Source organism: Ostrinia nubilalis, chromosome 13 (genome assembly GCF_963855985.1).
Source record: "Ostrinia nubilalis chromosome 13, ilOstNubi1.1, whole genome shotgun sequence".
NCBI classification, from domain to species: domain Eukaryota; kingdom Metazoa; phylum Arthropoda; class Insecta; order Lepidoptera; family Crambidae; genus Ostrinia; species Ostrinia nubilalis.
In genome coordinates this window covers 3,807,118-3,829,055 of record NC_087100.1, presented here as the reverse complement: position 1 = coordinate 3,829,055, position 21,938 = coordinate 3,807,118, and the positions used below count along the sequence as shown (strand labels likewise).

The 21,938-nt window shown below is 36.9% G+C and overlaps 1 protein-coding gene and 1 long non-coding RNA gene across 3 annotated transcripts in view; one reads left to right on the top strand and one right to left on the bottom strand.

Moving 5' to 3' along the window:
• Window positions 1-21,938, bottom strand: part of LOC135077441 (tyrosine-protein phosphatase Lar) — a 538,711-nt gene that overhangs the window by 509,981 nt on the left and 6,792 nt on the right. The window lies entirely within an intron of this gene.
• Window positions 4,531-6,030, top strand: LOC135077120 (uncharacterized). The gene is made up of 2 exons (XR_010258401.1): window positions 4,531-5,611; window positions 5,868-6,030. It is a non-coding gene; the product is annotated as an uncharacterized LOC135077120 (long non-coding RNA).

Sequence of the window (21,938 nt, the reverse complement as noted above, 5' to 3'; positions counted from 1 at the left end):
ATAGGATATATACAATCACTCTACGACTAATAGAGCCGAAGCAGTAAAGAAAAATGTTGCAAGCACGGAAAATAGTATTTAAACTATTTTCACGCGTGCGAAGTTGATTTTGTGGCGTCGAACCTTGGACCAGGCATACGGCTAGGCAACGTAGTCGTGCAGGAGGCTGCAAGGAAGAGGGACAGCCACAGTAGGTAACACAGGGTCGTTCAGGAGAGTGCAAGGAAGAGGTGCACCAACCGCAGTTAAGGAACGGCTGGGACGCACAAGGATAGGCGCATCAAGCTCGTAAGCCTTGATAGAGTTACACTGGTTAAGGTGGCCCTTTTCAAGACTTGGAAGCCTGTGGGTAACAAGCCATTGGACGTGGAGAGGGTCATTAATTATACGTATGTTTTCTACTTTTCCGAACTTTAGCGCGAGAACGGTTTGTCCAAAACATTTGAATTTGGTCTTATTCAATGCAGGATTAAGTGCCCTTCAACCGTCATGAAGACCACTTTTCGATAGGGTAAGTCCTTTACGCGGTATAACCGGAAAACCGAAAAAACGCCCCTTTCGGGGGCCCCCACCACTTAAGCACAACTCTGTCGAAGTCGAAAACTTAGGAGAGTCTTAATGGGCAACCAATGAAGCCATTAAAGCAAAAAAATCTTTTGTAGGAATTATTTCCGATTTAATCAATTTTTGTGTTTAATTCTACTGGCCTATGAACTGAAGCGTTTACATGACTTGAGTGGAACTGGTCAGGTTTTCGTTCCGTGATCATTATTATTTTATCGACAGCACATTAGCACAAGTGACATTAGAGTCCACTACCATTCAATGTTCTCAATTTACCGAAAACTGTGAAGTTTGCGTTAACTGTTTAAGGCCCGATTCAACCAAACTTTTATCCGAGAATAACTCCAGGTATTTAACTGACACAGACAGTTTCAGTATGGGAAATATGTCAAAACTGACGATTTATTCTGAGATTAATTTACTTTTGTTTGGGCGAATCCACCCTAAAGCGTTTACATCACTTGAGTGGAACTGTTCAGGTTTTCGTTCCGTGATCACTATTATTTTATCGACAGCACATTAGCACAAGTGACATTAGAGTGCACTACCATTCAATGTTCTCAATTTACCGAAAACTGTGAAGTTTGCGTTAACTGTTTGAAGCGTTACATGACTTGAGTGAAACTCATGTCCTCGATTCGTGATGCTAATTATTCTATCGACAGCAAACTAGAGCATTCAGGGACTGGGTAGTCAATGCGAAAAAACGCTCAACGGTTGGAATGTGCAGGTGTCAAAATGTCCATACGGACCGGCTGTTAGTGTGGCAAAAAGTATGAACGTCGAAATGAGCAATGGTTAAAATGATCTGAAGTTAAAATGTCTTCGGGTTTATTTGAACAAGCGTCTTATTGTATAATAGCTAACGTGAACACGTGTTTTTAAATGCATCAAGGTAAAAATGTCCAAAAAAACTTTATTGACTAGACTACAAGAACATAGAACATTTTGACATTTAATTTAATTAATTTATTCATGAGCACAATATATCAGTTGATCATTTTATCTATCACACCTTTTGTTGTACTTGTATTTTGTGATGTGTACCATTTGTCACTAAACCATTGTAACCATGGTAACAATGTACATTTTGGCACTGGGACTTTTTGACGTTCATACTTTCTGCCACACTAACAACCGGTCCGTATGGACATTTTGACACCTGCACATTCCAACCGTTGAGCGTTTTTTCGCATTGACTACCCAGTCCCTGAATGAACTAGAGTGTACTGAGATTCAATGTTCTCAGTTAACCGAAAACTGTGAAGTTTGCGTTAACTGTTTAAGGCCCGATTCGACCAAAATTTTATCCGAGAATAACTCCAGGTATTTAACTGACATAGACAGTTTCAGTATGGGATATATGTCAAAACTGACGATTTATTCTGAGATTAATTTACTTTTGTTTGGTCGAATCCACCCTAAAGCGTTTACATCACTTGAGTGGAACTGTTCAGGTTTTCGTTCTGTGATCACTATTATATTATTTTACCGACAGCACATTATAAGAGTGAGACATTGTTGAAAAATTGTCGCTAGTTAAACTCGAAGTGATTGAAAATTGTAAACCTAAATGGAAATAAGGGAAATTGATCTGCATAGTACAAAAAGAGAAACCTTCTGATTAGATCATGTATTAATTTTAAGAGATTAGAATGATTATTCGGCATTTACGTACCTAATTCCGAAAACTGAAATGAAACAACGAATTCAACGCTGATAAATCATGTAAACTGAATTAACTTCATTACAACGGTACTTCATTACAACCTTGAAGCCAAGTAAGTATTGTTCAAGCCAAGTAACGCCCGTATTCACAAACATTACTATGAGTGAGGCCTCACAGTGAGCGTGGACGCACAGGGTCACACGCGAACCAATCACAGAGCTGTATTCAACGCTGTGCGTTCGATTTGCTGCTTCACTTAAACAATTGTTTGTGAATACGGGTGTAAGTATTGTTCAAGCCAAATAAGTATTGCTGTCAGATAAGCACAGTTTAAGTTGAATAACACAAGCTTTTCCCACGAACTGTAACTGTAACCGATTAACATGGCAACACTTTGACAGGCCGCTTGTAATCATTAACAAAAGCGTCCCGTTTTATTTATGAAACTTTACAGATGTCAGTAACTCCCGACTGGGAACAGGACTAGGGTTGCCATGTGTCCGTATTTAGGCGGACATGTTTGGCTTTTTACGGGACATGTCTGGCCAAATATTTTCTCGTCCGGCATCCGGCCTGTCCATCTTTTTAGGCATTCTAAGTGACTTCCGCGCCATCCAAATGTCGAGCGTAGAAGTAAAGCCATGACGTGATTTTTTTATTATGAAATATTTTTTGGCTTTTAGAACATATTAGGGCTTTTATAAATTAGGTATTAAAATGTGTTAACGTGTCCGGCCAAATTAAGCACTGAGTCCGGTTTTTGTTTCCGACGTGGCAACCCTGTTTAGGGTGCGAATGGTAAGCAGCTTACAAATTGAGTCGCTGTTTATTATGCGTCCGATGCAAAGAGCCCTCCATCGTTTTAAGATACAGTTGTCACCGAAATGCCAAATGCTTTGTGAATTTGGCGATTTGACTCGATTTAATAACGGAATTGTTGACTCGTGGGTTATAAGCTCAATCGTTATAGTCTTTTGGTGACAATTAAGCTTTATAGATGCGTTTAACAACACCATTTAGTAATCAATCGGACTAGTTTATGTCTGACATGCAATTTCGCTGCGAGCTGCGTGATGTTGTTCTGAAACGCGGTATATCACACGTGCTCTCCTAATTTTTAGAAGATATAAAATCCACTTCTTTAAATATCTATTTTTGTTTTAATATTCGATGTCCTTCTCCTATGCCTCATATATCTACGTTTAGTTGAAGAAACGAAACGAACGTCATGTTCCTTTCGCTTCTTCAACTAAACGCTCTTTCTTGTACATACATACTATGTAAGTAAAGACTTGGTTTTTTATGAAATAAACGAAAATAAAATTGTCGATTTGAGTCCAGGTGGGTTACAGCAAAATGGTATCCATTTCCAATCCAAGTCATAAAAAAATTCAACCATAGGAGTTATTAGTAAAACTTAATGGAATAAACTAACTACAAAAAGTACTCACTCTTTAAGTGTCCGTTACTTACTGTATCGCTTAACCTTAATGATACAAAATGAAACTCGGCAGCAAAAATACGCAAACAACACGTACGAGATGAAAATTAATCCGATCCGGTTTCCTTCGAGATATCAATGTTCTAGGAAATAGGTATCATGAGTGTAATGAAATGAACCGCATAATGGCGACAGCGGCTAGACTTCGTCCTTGCTCTTATGGTTCTGTCAGTCTGTCTGCAGATATGAATACTAAGTTTAATCACATTAAACTAGAAAAACTTTAGCCATTATGGTATAAATACATAAGCAGTATTTAAAGATATGAAAATTGATTACATTTACTAAGATAAACGTCCAGCAGAACTAACATTTGCTCACGGTAGGATACTAATTTCAAACCCGCTAGAGCACCTGGTGTTTGCAGTAGTACCAGGCCAGGCGGCAGCAGTATGTAGCTTTTCGTTTGCTTTTGAATTTAGACAAAGCATCGTATTATTAGCCCGATTACTACAGTAGACTTGAAGGAATTGCTTTTTTGGGTTTGGTGAAAAAAATACCAATATTATAAAAAAAAACATCAATCGAACTCTTTTCAACATCATTAAAATAAAGAGCCTAGTTAAAGCCAGAAGATAAATATCTGCTCTATAAATGTATTTCTTTGGAACTAACAACATTAGAAGAATAACGTGGCAACTGCCAGATTCCCCTTAAATGTGGGTTACGCCATAAATCGACAACATTTTAAATGTCCCAGTTGTAAAATGCAGAAAATTCCACGACCATTCCAACTGAGCGTTCCATAAAAGTGTGGAATAAACCGCACGACAGACGGACCATGGAGCCCTTTCCCAAGTAACACAAAACACAATTATAAGAAGCGTACAACAGCATGAACCTACGTGCAGAGCAGTATATGAGCAGCATATGTAGCACTATATCAGCCGTATAAAAGTCTATAAGTGTCTTGTAAGCGCAATTTGGGCCCCAAATAATACGGCTTTGAGCATTATTAAATATTATTAGTGCTGCTAACCAGCGCTTATAATGTTATTGAAGACAGACATTAGTAAAGTTGTTAGACAGCATATTCTAATGTAAAAAGCATTTTATTAGATGTTAGTACAGCTTTGAAACAGCTTTCAGAATTACAATGCCAAAGTTACGTTTTATTCTAAGGCTGAACGTTTTATTTTGTTTGTTTGAAAGTATTCGAAAAAACTTATCGCATTTTATTGTCCGATTTGATTATTTTTCGTTTAGAGTATTGCAGTGCAATGGTGTTGTGAGGAGATGTTTTAATGTCTTTATTTAAAATAATTTATCATAAGGTAAGTATCATTTTTTTTTGTTTCAAGAATGAAAATGAGCTGGGAGTATTAGTCTTATGTGAAAATATATATATGTTTGTGGTTTATAATTCACGCGCCCTCACAGAAATCCTTTTTTTAATAAAATAGGGACAAATTTAGAATCGACATATGACACTTTTTGTGATTTTTTTAACGATTTGATTAATTTTAACTTATAAAATTGCTTCTATCGATACTCCGCTTGTAAGAAAAGGATAATAAGTAGTACTTCATGCATATGTGTATTATAATTTTATTTTCTATGTTAGAGAAAACAGAAAGCAAATGGCGTCAGATAATATTAATGTTTTAAACTTTCAACTAGTGTCTTTTAATGTTGTCAGTCTTATTATAGTAAAAAGAAAATGGTTAAGTCATTCAACCTACATATAAAATATCTAAGTGATATCTTTAGCATTACTGTAACACTTTTTAGGTATGTTATAATGTTCATTAGGTTTAAACGTCATAAAAATGGATTGCTTTAGTGTTAATCAGGGTACCGAAACAATAATTTAGAATCCTTTAATCACGTCATGATCCCCTACTCCACGTCTTTCAATTTTATCTGTCTCCAATTAGGTAGGTAACTAGTTTGACAAGTGTTAAGTATAAAATCATTATCACTACAAATGTAATTTGTAATGAAACACGATATAGCTACCTATCTTATTTTTCACTCATTGTAATAGTAATAATTTAAAGGAACTTTTTGTAACTAGTTAGTAGTGTTGCTGTAGTAGTTTTTTTAAGGGTATGCGTTATACGGGTAATTATTTAGTTTTCAGGTAACTACTTCTCTATTAAGTCATAAATAAGCTTATTTGTTTTTTTTCAGATGCCTTTTAAAATAGTGCAAACGACCGAAAGGGATGAAGGAATGTTCTACGGAACTTCTTGACTCACACAACAACCGATTGTACTGTATTTTGTGTATGAGGTGTATCATTTTTTGGAACACGTTTTGCATTTCTTAAACCAAATATAAAGTTTGAATATTCCGTCTTTATCTTTCTCTTTACTCCACCTGTTCTCTTAGGCTGAGTTGCACCACCTAACTTTGACCGTAACTATGACGATAACCGATGTTTTTTGTATGGGGTTTGACAGATTTTTGACGTTTGTTAAAGTAAGTTGGTGCAACCCGGCCTTAAGTCTTTTTCCACTGTTTATTCATGTCAATAACGTGACACGTTCGACATAAATTTTCTAATGAATATACAGGACCTAATGAATATACTAACGCACAAATAAATATAATCATACGGCTCGTGGTTTTATGGCCAAATTATGACCTAAAGTAATAAAATATTTTTTTTATTTATCTAAATAGTGCTAAAAGCTTTAAAGTAACAATAAAATAAGAAGATAACAGAGCTAAAACTTTAGTAAATGTTTGGCTAATGCTGAGCAGTAAATAAGCATAAGAAAAGATCATAAAAATGCGTTCAATCTGTAAAATGTGTTAATATATCTGAATGCACTATACAGGGTGTTTCAAAATACCCCCTAAAGCCTGAAAGGGCACAGAAACTGAAACAATCTGAAATAGAAGCCGTTGTTCCTATTGTCATATCTTGAACGGTTTTGGAAATAACGTACATCGAAAGTTTCCAAAAATATCGATATGAATTCCCTCACTATCGATCAGCTGCAGCGGGGTTCATCGAACGCAAATCATAGACTTTGTATTTTTCAGAATGTCAATTAGCCGCATTTTTTGCCTACTTCCTTTATCGATGTGTTCAAAGCATGTTTGTTCGTTAAATAAACATTTTAAATAGGTACTCACTAACACTTTACATGTGTACGTACATTTGAAAAATTTTGTGAAAACTTCAGCTATCGAAACCAGGCCACTTGATGGAAAAAAAAATCGTAAGTAAATAACTTTTTCCGATAGCAACATCACTACTAATGATAGTTTTCAAACATTCTTAGACAACAGAAAAAAAATAAAAAAATCCGTGAAATTCCAGGTAGGTTACGTTACCGTACCTTTAGTCGAATTCTGTTATTATTTAATCTTTGAAATTGCATTTCCGCCCATCTTTCCGCCCCTCTTTAGCTTACTCCTAGTACCTTTCCTGGTACCACCAGGAGTAAGATTGAATTGTGTTCCGTATAAAAATAAGCATTTAGTAACCCGTTTGTAAGTTCACCATAAGCACCAATAAGGCCTCATAATTACGGAGCCGCAGAGCATGATAAACACAAAAAATATTGATGCGAGTCGGGTGAAGTGGTGTGCCAACCTCTCTTCCCGCGGTGAATCCCTCAGCGAGTATTGCCACGCATGCCGCAACAATAAACGCCGTGTGAGACGCATCGAAGCCATCCGCAGGATTCGGCTGCAAATAACGTTCCATTTCAAGAATACGCGTCTTAAATCGCTTTTCCGTAAAAGCACTCATGCACACACAATGCCAATGTTTGAACTCAGTTGGTCGCACAGCGTAAGATGCCCGGCGTCTCCGTAAATGAGGCCTTAGTTTTATTTCATTTTTTTATTTTAACAATTTGTTGAGTAGTCATTGGATACAGAGGCGTTCACATCATATTTTACAAAATCCTTGCAAAATGGGTCTTATTTAAGCAGCAAAAGGTTGATGTGAACGCATCTGTACCATTATTATTATTTTGTAATAATTTGCCAATAATAATAACATTAATAGCGGCATTTAAAAAAATGCTGAGAATTTAAAACAATTCTAAAATAATAATAATAACAACAACAAAAAACGTAGGTACATTTTGACAAACATTTTATTTAGTAAGGCAAGTGCTCAAAGAAAGGCCAACGTGGAAGCAAAAGTACTAGGGAAACATCAGTGCTTGAGCTTAAGCATTTTGGGTTTTCAGTTTCTTTTACGAAACCCTAATAGACAGTGATTGTAAACATTTTTACTTAGAATTTTTTTTGGTGGCATGTTTTGAGTTTGCACATTTGCATAGTAACGGTTGGCACCTTTTAAACCCGCGCGTTCGCGGGGGCGAGTGGGGCGCCTTATTACATTTTTGAAATATCCCAAAAATGAAATTTTAAGTTGGTATGAAGAACATGACGTTATACTGCAGCATCGTATCGTACAACTCCGTGTAAGTTTTTCCTGCATTCGATAAAATTTGTCGTAACAGAAAATCAAAAAACATTAACTACTCACATCCATAATCATTATTTCAAAACACATAAATGCCTAGTCTACTAGTCAGGCATGATTCATGCATGATACAATATCGTAATACTAACTTACCATCAGGTGAGATCGCGGCCAATTGTTAAACTATTCATTTAAAAAATATGCTTTTATTTACTCATAAACCTTTCTTTAATAAATTTCAAAATCGTCTCGTACTTTTAAACTTAAAATCTTAAAAATCAATGAAAAATTAAAATAATACCCAAAGAAAATGTTGGCAACCTCATTAGTGAGTGGGCTAGGGAACACCACCCCCCGCCCTGGAGCCCACCACCCCCCGCCCTGGCGCCCACTCTAACGGCTAACTCGTGCGCAGCGCTGCGCGCCTGGTACACAATGGGCCGAAATATGCATTGCGTACTAATTCCGGACCAACAATATTTTTTTATACACAAATAATTTTAAACATTATGCCTTTTGTATGTTAAACTTTTGGTGGTACAAATACTCTTAAGATTGTGTATGTAATTCTAATTCAGCAAACTCTTACTGTAAACGTAAACTTATTACAAAGGTAATGCTAGAACATAATCACGGGATGCCATTACTTTAATATGCTTAAACTAAACAAGGCGGCTGAATAAAGGTATGGGAGAAATACTAAGTAGGTGCGCGTTATTGACACTGCACTGATATTAGAACGTGTAAACATTGAGGCTCAGTCAAAGAGAAGGTGACCTTTGTTCCTTAACTCGCCGAGCCTATTATTTACTTTGCGTGTTTGAACACATTCACTCAATGTTTTGTTAAATTTAAGTTTAGCCACTACCTACTTAATGGCATGTATTTAATCGTTTTGTAATCATCTCTTTGTCAAACAAAATAAATCAAAAATAGCAAAAAAAAACTGACCTTTACACGAAAAACGCAATCTATGTAATTCAAACTTGGCATCAGCTTTCGTCTAAGCACAACTATTTGAATTGCATACTCATCTGTTTTCGGAATGCTTATTTGGCTAGCTGATTCTGGTTTTACATTAATTGTAGAACAGTCATGTTTCTGATGTTGCAGTAAGTTTAAGAGGAAAGTTTATTATTAACAGAGATGCAATTAATGTTCCCGTGTAAACACGTTTAGGATTATTATCTAGTACAATACTGTCTAACAAGTCTGCAATGCAATGTCTTTTCATGATTGTAATTTGTAGTGTTTTTCTTAAATGAATAAATTAAGGTACTATTTGGAACCGAGCTGCCGACTGTAACTGCTGACAGCACGTGCAGCGTCCCGTTGTTGTCTACGTCACTCACCATCAAGTGACAATGGGACGCTGCATGTTTTATCATATTATTATTAAGGAGGTTAAAGATTAGTTCGGTCCATTGGGGCTTCGGTAGCTCAAAGGTTAGCCACCGGGATTGCGGAAAACGCGGGTTCGATTCCCACACGAGATCATCAAGGTTCGGAATTCGAATAGTGTTCTATCTTTAGATATTAGTAGGTACAGAGGCGTTCACATCAAGTTTTACAAATGATTAAGGCTGATTTACACGTAATAAGTAGGTAACTAAATTTGAATTTGCATGTCGTTTAAATGCAATTTAATCACTTAAAATTAAGTCTTAAAGGATGATTTTCACGTATTATGTAGTTAAGTAGATAACTAAATTTTACCTTCATTTTTCGGGTAAGTTGGTGGATGGGGCTTATCACTTGATACCTTTTGATAAGCAGTTTCATACTAATTATGAGACATTTGGACATAGACTTAAAATTAAGTTAAAATTTAGTTACCTACTTAACTACTTAATACGTGTAAATCAGTCTTAGGCTGCTTTTGTAAAAGTGAAAATTATTAAGGGACGCTTTAGAATGTTGATATGAAAATAAATCTGAGAATTCATTAACATTTCTTCTATTTTAAAATGAGACGTAACTTGGTAGACAAAGTAGGTACATAAACGACATTGCGACATTCCTTTACCTGCGAAATAAAAATTAGCGTACTAAAATCATTGTTAAAATGTTGTTGAAATGTTGCATTGTCATAATAAGAAGTTGCAAAAATTTGGCATGTGGCACGATCCCGTTCGCACCACTTTGCAGTGTGCGGAAGCGCCGAAAGATCGCGACACCGGCCGTCGGCTCTTCTTTGATTTAGTCGTTCATATGCTTCGTGCGTGATCGGTGTGTTTTCCTATCGTTTAACTACTTTCGAAAGCTTTGTGTTTTGTGTTGTTTTGCTACAATGGCAATGTTTTCTAATTCCGAATATTATGAGATGATGTTGTGTGTGGCTCGAGCTGATGGAAATTTAACTCAAGCCCGTGAACTTTATCGGGAACAGTTTATCGAAGGTAGACCGGCGGCTGACCAGCGACGGCTTCCGTCGTATCAGTGTTTCCATGATATGGTGACACGTCTCCATTCTACGGGCTCTTTTCATCGATCGGGTTCTAGTGGACGCCCAAATACAAACGAAATGCGTGCAGAAGAGGTTCTGCAACTCTTTGAAGACGAACCGACGACCAGTACAAGGCGCGCCGGGGCGCGACTTGGAATGAACCATGTTTCAGTTTGGCGAACACTGAAAGAAGATGGTCAACATCCGTACCACTACCGCCGCACACAGGAATTGATTCCTACTGACTTTGCGCCGCGAATAACAAGACGGGCAAGAATATGCGTGCAGCAAGGAGGACGTCATTTTGAGCCACTTTTGTAGGTATGTACCTAACCATAATTTTGAATGCTTGTTGTTTTGTTAACGACGTGCGTGTATTTTTTTCTCCGTAGGTATTAAATAATAATACCTAGTAAATACTAGGCGCACAGAATGTTTTAATGAGGCGTGGCCGGGGGCGTGAACATAGAAAGTTGCTCCTGGTAACTCCTGGTAGGACAATGAACCCAAATTAGTGATGGGAATTTTTATAATCGATATTTTTATTTTACATAAATTTACCCGAAATTTGAATATGTCGCTATGACTGTAAGAAATTAACAAGGGACTCTTTATAGACGTCTATTAAATACCCTTCAGTTATTAGGGGTTTTTTTGAAACACCCTGTAGAATATTTCGACAACGTTTATTTAATGCATTAGGTTTTCTTATTTACTAATATACGGTTTTAACCTTTGTGTTAGTGTAAATGCTGTTAAAGGTGCTGTATATTAAAAGTAATTAATGTTTTAGTATGATTATAAGCCAATTAACTTAATTTTTTTAGACCATATAATAGCTTCATGCATTGTAAATTTTACCGCATTCTACTCAAAAGCATTTAAACTAAGTCAAAACTGATTTAAAGTGATAGTCTGACTTTAAAACGTAAATCAATCTTAACTTCAGTGAATATACAGATTGCGTGTTACTTGGGTTGTGCTCAATCCGTTATTTTAGGGTTGAAAATTTGAAACAGAGATATAAAAGGTATGGAAAATTAAGGGGCTTTTCCCATTGCTTAAGGACTAATTCCGCCACTTCTTCTCAGCACCAGCCCATAAATATGTTGTCCCGAAGTGGTGGTAGGGCAAGCTATATTTGGGACGTGTTTAAGTGCCCTGGAAAGGGCCTATGTACTGAATAAACTATTGAATTTAATAAAGTGGTTTTACAAGTTGCGGATAGAGACATCTGACAGACAAGTCCCAGTTCGTTCGTTAGTTTCAGCCGAAAGACGTTCACTGCTGGACAAAGGCCGGGAGGCCTTTGTCCAGCAGTGAACGTGTGGGGGACCCAAGGTCTTGCGCCGCTCGCATATAGGCACCTCCCGCGACCTTCACCAGATCGTCGGTCCACCTTGTGGTCGCCACTCAAGAACTTTCCTGCCCCAGCGGCCATCAGCTCTACAAGCTATGTGCCCCGCCCACTGCCACTTGATTTTAGCGATTCTGCGGGCTATGTCAGTCACTCTGGTTCTCCTACAGATCTCCTCATTTCTGATTCGATCACGCAGGGAAACTTCGAGCATAGCAGGCTCCGAGCAAGTCCCAGTTCAATACATAAGTTCATAGCAACTGCAAGCTATGTTTTTTGGGGCTATAATCATCATAATCAGTTTGACTTCATGACTGGTAAAAAAAATCACTTGGGATCGACAAAGACAACTTATGTACATTATGCTTATCTTTGGAAGAACTTTTGCCCGTTAAAATGTGAACTTTTTACATTATTTTTATTTACGAGGAGACATACAGGCATACTTGGAGATGCTTGTTTTTAGCCTGGGGTAGATGATACGCTATGCAATACTGAATACAAAAGATAATTCTAGAATTTTATTGCAAATTTCAGTCAACCGCATAGTACGAAATAATTGGATAGGAGGACAGTGGTGAAGTGACCAATATAAATAGTGACATGTCCAATGTCCATGGCATTATGGGCATTTAGAAAATCAAATATTGTTTTAAATTGTTAATGCATTTTGCATTGTAAGTATTGCAAATGTAAGACTATGGAAAAGAACTATGCAAAATAGCGTAATCAGATAAAAACATAATGATACTTTAATGATTTTGTAGAACACGTCCATTAGAGAAAATAAATAGGTACAGCTCAGCTATAGCAAAATTTTCCGCTACCTTCATAATATCCAGAAGGAATTAGTATTCCTTTCAAAAATGCACTAAAACTAACAGTTCGAGTCCATCTAGTACAAAATTAGTATGATGGACTCAACTCCTAAAAGCCATCGAGTTTCAATGGAATCGATCCACAAATACCGCCAATAAACCACATCGTGCCATAAACTAGAGCGCACCGAAATTACTACCATATCACCATCAAACAATATTCCGAAATGCACTAGGGTTTTAAGCGCGCATCAAATTTTCTCTTACGAATTTCCGCAGCAATGTTACATATTGGCTTAATAAGCCCATAATAGGGTTAAAATGCATTCATTGTGCCGGGGCACTTCCACGGTAGAATGCCCGTGTCCGCGATAACTCATAAACTCAGTAGCGTATATTGAAAGTATACATGAATAATACGCACAGGTTGGAAGTGTTGGAACTGCTCGCGTATACCTAGTTTCAAATTGTAATGAGCCTCACCATTTTTAGAAACTTTATGGTTAGTGGTCTTATCTTTGACTGACAACGCTACTCTTGTAGCAAAGTTTTGAGCTGACGCTGTATAGGTTTGTTGTCGACACGATAAGAAGAAGAAGAATGGTCTTATCGTGCATATTTTCCAATAAGATACGCTTTAATTTTGAGCGAAAAACATACGGCATAGGGCGCATATACACGAGCAATAAAGTTCCATCCTGTGCGTACTGTTCATGTATACTTTCAATATACGCAACTCAGTGTGGGCAAGATTAAACTGTGCCTACTCGCAAACTGACCGTGGTTATGAAACACTGCTGGGAGTAATTCATTTTGCAACGCGCCCGATTATGCAGCGGCTCGATAACTTCTAGAATGAATAGAAGCTAATAATTTATGATTCCAAATATTAGATAGACAAAGGTTAAACAAAACACTAACGATTGTTAAGCATTACAATAGCATTTACAGTGCACACAAAGGTATCTTTTTAAATTAAATTGCAACCAGTAAAATAAAAAAAGAATTGATTAGGAGGATTAACGCCCGTATTCACAAACATTACTATGAGCTCTCACAGTGCGCGTGGTGGACGCACAGGGTCACACATGAACCTATCATAGAGCTCTATTCAACGCTGTGCGTTAGATTTACTGCTTTACTTAAGCAAGCATCGTTTGTGAATACGGGTGTTAGAATCGCTCAGCCTGATGATAAGGTCTACGTCGAAATTCTTATTTTGTCCAGTCAATTGCAAATAACCAACAAGGGCGATTTTATTGGATTGGATGCCCAAAATTACAAGAGGACAGGACAAGGTTACGTTACTTGCAGATTAAAATCACTCGCTGGAACACATAAAAAGTACTCGTATAAAAAAAAGTATTGTCGCCAACATGTGCAATGATACAAATAACCCTTCAAAGCATGGGTGAGCTTTGAAACCGTTTGGCGACAGAATATCTCAGCAAGGTTTATGAACTTTGAGTGACTCAAAAGGGCAAAAACCTAAAACCGTTAAAGGCAGTTAAAAGGATCAATACGAAACCAAAATAAAACCGAACGCTTTGAATGGTTACATAAAAATCGCATAAAACTCGACACTTGTGACTGAAATTCAAATAAAAATCACTTTAGGATTAACGCACACTATAAAATGTTTGTTAATATATGGTTTGGAAAATCTAAATAGCGGAAAGGTAAAAAATACACCACGAATAAACGCATGCTCGTGGGAATCGGCCATTTGGTGTTGGGTTGCGGATACCCTTAGGTATAGGAAAACCCTTTTCCTTGGGGTTTTATAGGATTAGGTCACCATTGAAATTTGCAAGGACCACCAAATGTGTGTTCTATTTTCCTTTTTGATACGAAGATTATGAATATTAATGCGATGTGTGTCCTTCTTATTTTTTATTAATAGCTCGCTGACGCTATAATAGAACTCGAAAATTACATCGTCACATATTTTACTAAAGGTGGCGTATAAATATTTTTCATCATCTTAGTTTTTGGAATATTCTGGAATAATAAAGGTAGTTCCCGGTGACAAAGCAATAGGTGCTTCTCTTTGTAACACACTACATGTGAGAAGAGCTTGATTACAGTATGAGCAAAAAGTGGTCCTAAAATGTAACGAAATACAAAACCGTGTTACCTAGTCGCTTCTTAAAGGCTTACCAAGAGATTACGTAAAGTATCTCGGTAAGTTTAAATAGTATTTAACGAGCAGCGTAAACAATAACTTACTTACATTTGCATATTTGCATTTTCCTGCACAAAGGCAAGAGCGAATAAGTAAACGAGCTGTGTGGAGTGTTAAAAAGAAGTCATAATTTTTTTAAAGATTGACTTTTTGAAAGTTTATTTTTATCTATCTTCTATCTACCTATTGGCTCTCTCTCTCTCTCTCTGTCTCTATTTAGAGAAAATCGAAAAGTAGGTAATTCGATACTACATTATTTACTTACTACATATGCAAATACTACAAAATATTTTAGAATCTGGGTTCCAATTCACTATCAGTTCAAAATATCCTGGTGGGGAATAAAGTTTATTTAGGTCGAACTCTCAACTGGAAGCAGTTCTTTCCATTTAAACTAATCGTCGGATAATAATTGGAAACGAATTCTACGCGTACTAAAATCATTGGTATAGATTGTTGCTTTTTGGAACAAACTTGACAATTAAATATCGTGTACATTCTATAGGCCGTCATTTTCCAATAACAAAGTAACCACAGAATACCACGTTACTCATCAATCGCGGCTTTCCCACTAATAATGTTTTGGCAGTGTTTGAACTTTACACCGCGCCAAATCTAGCATTATCAACTGTCATAAAACACTTAGGACTAGAAGGCACACTTATCCATACTAGTCTATACTAATATTATAAATGCGAAAGTAACTCTGTCTGTCTTGCTTTCACGCCTAAACCACTGAACCGATTTTGATGAAATTTGGCATAAGTAGAGATACATAGCCTTTGCACCACCAGTGGTGCAGGCCGGTGGTGCAAAGGGTACAAAAGGGTTTGAGTCCCGGGCCATAGGACAATTTTTATCCCGGTTTTTGTAACAGGGATGCGCGCGATAAAGTTTTTCTGTGACAGACAAAATTCCACGCGGGCGAAGCCGCAGGCGGAAAGCTAGTGAATACTAAATTAATCATAGCGTGGCGCGGTTTATCTTGTTGTGCTGTCATCCTTACTATCTCTACATACATCTTTAGATTATATTATCATCAACATCATCATCATTATTTCAGCCATAGGACATCCACAGCTGAACATAGCGTGAGACCCTGACTGTGACCAAGTAGATAGATATGACCGTAATAGGTTGCAGGCAAATGCTGGATGCAGGTCTTTACCAATCGACCTTTCTGGAAATCATAGGCTGAGCCATAGAAGTACGCGTAAGAGGAGCTACTGCATCTACATGCATAGTGTAGTGATTAGTCAATGTTTATAAACACAACACATTCGCATAACATCGCGTCAAATTATGCGTAACAACAGAGATAACACGACTTGACCTACACGCGATAACGAGTTCAATTTTAATCATGTTTTTTATTTTTCTGTCACGTACCTATGTTTTTATTTTGCATGCTGCCGTGTGATTGTCGGTTTTGTAAACAATATGATATAACATGTTTATAATTAATGTTTTTATCTTTTTAACCTTCTGGCGCAGTCGGGTAAAAACACCTTCGACATTTAACTAGGCGCTATTCCAAACTAGCAAATTATTCCTGTTGTGAATCTATAAATACTCAAAAACTAATAAAAACTTTTAAAAAAATTGCACGCAAATAATTATTTTAGTAAGGAGAAAAAATACTAATTGCCGGGTGTTTAAAGGGCAATTACAGGTCGGCATCCATTGCAAGTGGCTCACCTATATGCACTAGCTTGCCTTCGCAATAATAAAACGAGTATTCTATTAGAAACTTCGAAGAAACTGCAAAGAAAATCGGCAAGACTTCTAGCGAGATCACACGAAGCTCAGGACCGAACGCGATGGAGGATTGTGGACACCCTCTGTCCCATCTAGGGGACATAGGACCATAATCATTTGAAACTTACACCAATCGAAGTGGAAAGACGAAGGTGGTTGACCTTGAATGCAAATCAGAAGTTGCATTCGGATACCTTACGGAAGATTAAGGTAAACGAACCATTGTAGGACTAATGGGTCGTGCTAATAAATGTTCAATAAGTACTTTGATGTATCAATAATAAATATAAATAGAATAGGGTGCAGGTATCTCGTAGCTTGCTTGGGTCACCCCTAAACTGGTCAGTCGAAAATCGTTATTTCATTACACAGGTTTTAAAAGTAATAAGTTTATCAATACACAGCACAGTTCTTAAGTGGCTTCCGATTGATGATTATTTGGAATAATAATATCAGATATTACTTGAATATAACATACTTTTTATTTTTTTTAAGTAATAAATTAACTTAAATGGTTATTGATTCATGGCAAATGCCACCATTAAAGTACTGTGACTACAAAACTCATTTCTGTCCGTGTATTCCGACCCATAATCCAATTAGCTCACACAGTAATTGGGAATTATTTACTGTCATAAAACCATACTACACAAGGATTTGACTTTGTGATTTTGTTAATTAACAGCATCTGTTACATGATATTTAACGATTAATTACCACTGAATACAATGCTTGGTAACAACAAAACAAAGTAGGCTGATATTGTCATTATTGTACAGAGCGAAAAAAGGACCTGGACTTTATTATGAAGTTTGACATTTATATTCAAAAGGAAATTAAAAATAAATGTCATATCAGTAAAAACGAAACAAAACTGGACTTCACAAATCTTATAACTGTTACGGTCAAAGTGATAAATGTGAAAATTATGAATAACAACATTTTTAGTATCTTTTTTTCCCCCAGTCACATCACACTCCCACAAGTAGGCAGTTAATAAATCGATTTTTGAGTAATTAGGTTTACTTGAGATCCAGAACTTAACTGACTCAGAGTGGATTCGCCCAAATATTAATCTCAGAATAAATAGTCGGTTATTCGACATTTTGACATATTTCCCATACTGAAACTGTCAACGTGCCAGTTTATACCAGGAGTTATTCTCGGATAAAAGTTTCGAATCGGGCCTCACTATGGTACTCGAGTGCTTGATAGGAGAAAAATTAGATTCGATCGTAATAGGTACACTAAGTATAGTTGAGATTTAAGGACTTACCATCACAGTCACAGGTTTACCACAGAATTGTAGCACAAAATGAATTTCCAACAAGGCTTGATGGGATAAACAACAGCTAGCTACACAATAGTGGTCACTAATGCTTCATTCGGTAACGTGCTTTTGATTGAGTATGCTAATGCCATTTTCAATAACAATTTTATGTTTTAGATCGTTGATTTATTATCAGAATGAACTCTACTAGATTGGATTGAAAAAATCCCAGGGGAAGTGTGATTATGTTTTTACTAAATCATCCATGAAAATACAAGACATTAAAAAACTTTTAAAGAATACCATACTTATAACGTTAAAAATTATCAATACTTTGCCTAAAGCTAATAAAAACATTGGTTTGAGCGTCTAACAATGAGGGTTTTCGCGAATGAAAGATCCGCTAGATGGCGGGACGTGGATGTGGGGTCTGACTGCTGCGTGTTTGGTGGATATTGACATATTTGTAAATGTCATGTCAAAAATAACCAATCATGCAACATTTGGACCTCGCGTCTACTTATTGCCATCTGGCGGATTTTTCATTCGCGAAAACCCTCATTAGTTTGGCCCTAAGCCTAAAAAAAATAAATCTGAAATGGGCCGACGCTGTTTGGCAACTGTCCATATAATGCCATATTGACGGAACATGGGATATGGGATACAGCAAGATAACTATCATTTAGAGATGCTAGGTAGGGTCAATAACCCTATCGATACTTGCTACAGCTCAAATTTTGAAAACCTGCCTAATTCTCACTAACATCGATAGTCGATTGTCTTAAAATGGACATCTAAAACCTAAAGTAGTATATTATACCTACCACCAACCAACTAGCCAACTTTTTTCACGTAGGGCCTTATACAAGCTTTCTTTTTAAAAGTCCACAGCTAGGCTTCAATTCTGCAGTGAATGAACGGCTATTTAGCTATTTTCTAATATTTTTAATGTCTCTTTTTCTCAAAAAGGATCCTCGATTATCGATGCTAACCAACCGACGTCCGTCTCATCACTTCGCCAAATGGGCAAGTTGTAAAAAATATTCGTCAAACGTTCGTCGACCCCGAAAAAATAGAACTTTCACATCATGTTTACCCTAATCTCACTTTATTAGCCTCAATAGCCTGAAAGTGGTGTTGGAAAACAGTGACGCTATTATATTTTCCGAAGTCGGTTATGCTGTAAATGAACAAGACCAGAATCATAATAAGGATAGAATCTGGCTCGCGGAGGCAATTGCTGTAACAAATTGCCCATAATAAATCCAGAGCTGTAGCTGGTATGGAATGATAAAAATTATATTGATGCCCGTAGCTGTGCCGTAGTAATGCTGATGCACTTTTAAATCACTTACTTGGATTCACTTAGGATAATAGCATTTAAACAATGTCAATTTATTTTACGGCCGGAAGAGACTTATTTCATAAGTAGGAACAGTTTATATTTAGAAGAGTAGACGATGTAGAGCAGTGGTTCTTAACCGGTGGTCCGCGGACCACTGGTGGTCCCTGGAGGCATTCCAAGAGGTCCACGAAGTGCACTTGCACGCCTTGGTCAAAACCACTTTTAACTGATTTTTGCAGTCAAACTACTTTTGACCGATTATGATTATGAGGTGGTCCCTGACAAGACAGAAATTTGGTAAAATGGTCCCTCATGACTTAAAGGTTAAGAACCACTGATGTAGAGTATTACTCACTCCTGAAAAAGCAAAAATGTTTGGCCGCTTACTACATCTTTTGGTTGGTGGTAGTAGGGCTTGTTCTAAATCCGCCAGGAGAGCTAGCGCTACCATCATCTTAACTAGATCAGTGGCCATCAATGTTAACAGCATTAATAAGTCAACAACTGAAGATCAGAATAGTTCCTGTGTGGTTGAGGATTCTGGATGAAGCTCGCTTCCACCCTTTCCATCAGATGAGATGCAGGCCAAGAGCTTCCCCAAGCCAAGAATGGTTAAATAAAGTGTGTGCAATCGTGCACTGTGCATAATATTACACATTAAACACAGTGCATTTTGATTTTATTGATGAATCCCATATAATACAAAACCAAACTATAATAATCTCTCAACTATTCAGTGTGTTTACCATGAGTTTACGTTAGGTGTGTTCGCTAGCGACTGTGTAAAAAAATTACATTGACATTGACAGATTGTGCAGCGTCCCTAGCGGCTACTTTTGAGAACTAAAATCTTCATAGAATTTCTTGACGGACTTGCCTAACGTAAAATCATGGTAAGCACAGTTACCGTAAAACACCATAATGTATTACGTAATTACAAGGTCACTGGATCCAATGGTCGCGCATGTAAGGTGTTAAGCGCGTACGAAGTAGCCCTAAGAGATAAGGGTGTCAACGAACCCGCTGCGACCCTCGATAACGTTTATTATACAACACTATGCTTTTGACGGCTTGGTAGTTAGTTCGCATGTCGGATTACAACGCCAGCCTGCGGTCGTGGATTCGAGTCCCATGTGGGGAAAACATTTTACTAAATAGAGAGTAAAGATTTTAAAGAGCTCACTAACTGTTCTATCAGAATTTTATATTTGATCTCTTGAAACCTACCATCTACACATTAAAGTGTCTAAAGTTATAACTAAACAATTAAATAAAATGTTGATTATGAACTTCCTAATGATAGCTATCTACAATGGCGAATGTAAGTAAGTAAGTATTATCATAATTACGGTTTTACATTTTATTGCCTGCACACTAAACAACAATTTGAAAATTATTTAGAAATTAATTAATGTTTGAAGTGATATAAAAGGAGAGAGCTATATAAGTAAACATCACTCGAGAACATACAATTTATTTCACCTTTATGTTGGTTTTACTCATTTACAATAACACAATATTAGCCACATTATTATTTTATCATGCATTTAAATTGACTGTTTTATGACTAAGCCTACATAAATATTGATTAGTAAATTAAATATTAATTAGAGACGCAGAGTAATCACTGGTTGATTATACATTATGCACAAATAGAAGGTACGAACGATCCTGAGGTACTTTCTTAGGAGGATGGAGGTAAAATAGCGAAAAACGAGGAAGCTCTTGGCCTGCCCTGCATACAACCTGATGGAAAATGACGATCAGACCTTCCGTAGAAGCGATCTTCACCAGGAATCCTCAACCAAAGAGGAACTAGCTATCTTATCCAGCTGCCAGACAATTAACATACAAGTTAACATTGGAGTGTGTGCTTTGTTTCGTTAAAGCTAAAATCCAAGTTATTCCAACTTATGTATGCGAGTCATTTCTACTAGTATTTGAGTATGTAATCTGTAAGTCTAGATATTAGCACGTCACTACCTTGTTTAATATGCCACGCAATTTTGTATACCCATTCTTATAAGATACACTATACAAGAATGCATGGTAAATTCAGTGAACTGCTCCTGAATCGAATGTACCTACTACTGCTATTTCTATTTATTTATATTAACCGGCAGACAGTGGTGACTGAGTTTGTTGCGGCGCTTCTTCTCAGCACTTGCCAAATGTTGGTCTCGAAGCGCTGGTAGGGTAAAAAGATTATGAGACATGTAGAGGCTCCTTAAGAGCAAAATGACGATTTGTAAGAACTATTTATTAGTCTAAACAAATAAAGAAATTTTGACTTTGACTTTGACAAGTTAATTTAAACATCACGTGCCAGATTACTGCATCGATACTTCACCGTCGAAGTGCAAGTATTGGAAACATTGAGAAACAACCTCGGTCTGAGTTAGGGTTTGTACCCGGGTAATCCCGGAACCGAAAGAACCGGGAAAACCCGGGTTTTTTCGACAGCTTAAGAACCGGGTTTTAAAAATTCAAAACCCGGTTCTTTCGGTACTTTCGGGTTTTGCATAGTTATCTAAAAATCTGTTATAGGTATTAGGCATGAGTCGTCACAAGAAAATTGCGAACGTATAGAGAACCTAAAGATATCAGATTAGCTACTAATAAAGATTAC